A 1,234-nucleotide genomic window follows, 5' to 3' on the forward strand; every position below is an offset into this window, starting at 1 on the left:
ATGGGGGCAACATGGGGGCAACATGAGGGCAACATGAGGGCAACATGGGGACAACATGGGGGCAACATGGGGGCAACATGAAGACAACATGGGGGCAACATGAGGACAACATGAGGACAACATGGGGGCAACATGGGGGCAACATGAGGACAACATGGGGACAACATGGGGGCTAATTTCATGAAGCTACGTCTGTCAGCTGAGCTTCTGCACATGTGCAAAACATCGTTAAACGTTAATTTAACTGCTTTTTAATGTGAAACCAAGAATACATGAAGTCCCTTTAAACGTCCAGACACTACAGAAGAGTAATGAAACTGTCATAGCAGCTATCTGGTGAACCTATAGGAGAAGAATGTATTTGGTTAGTCTCTATATTGTGTTATTGACATTGTTTTATCACCCCCCCCCCCCCCCTCCTATTATTGTTTCTCTGGAAAGTTATGTACATGTCTACAACGCATGTTTATATTTGAATATATATTTAACTTCTGCTTGTTGACAGGCGTCCCCTTTCAAAGGTTTAAGTCAGCGGAGTGATACGATTGGCCCTTAGAGTAGACATGGTGGAGCAAGTTACACCTGAAATAGACGGTGTTATATGTAACAACCACGTCACCTCAGAGGCCATTATTACACCATCAGGGAAGGGTTTATTGCCACAATAAGGTACACTGAGGGGGAAGTCGCCTTGGTGATCGGTGCAAACACACACACACAGACACACACACACACACACACACACATCAGGGTTTACCCTGGACACGTTGTTTAGGCCGCTGGAAAGTGTCTTTTTTTGGAAGAGGGACCCCAGGACACTTTAACACTTTTTCTTTTTACCCCTCCTGTTGTCCTCGGGTCAAATTTGACCCACTTTAGTAAAGTTTCTGTACCAGAAATTTGGGTTTCTTTCAACCAAATTGTCCACAAACAATAATGGGGCTGGTTTCATACAACTATCAATCTTCACCAGTAAAATAAAGGATCAGTTCACTACTTTCATTTGGGGGTTTTATTCAATTTTGTAGAATTCTGAGAAATATTGTGTTGAAAAAGTGAAAAAGACGAGAGTAAAAAGTGAGAAAGGCGTGAGGACAAAGGGAGAAAGACGTGAGGACCAAGGGAGAAAGACGTGAGGACCAAGGGAGAAAGACGTGAGGACCAAGGGAGAAAGGCGTGAGGACCAAGTGAGAAAGACGTGAGGACAAAGTGAGAAAGACGTGAGGGACCAAGG

The sequence above is a fragment of the Etheostoma cragini genome, chromosome 22 (genome assembly GCF_013103735.1).
Source record: "Etheostoma cragini isolate CJK2018 chromosome 22, CSU_Ecrag_1.0, whole genome shotgun sequence".
Lineage (NCBI taxonomy): Eukaryota > Metazoa > Chordata > Actinopteri > Perciformes > Percidae > Etheostoma > Etheostoma cragini.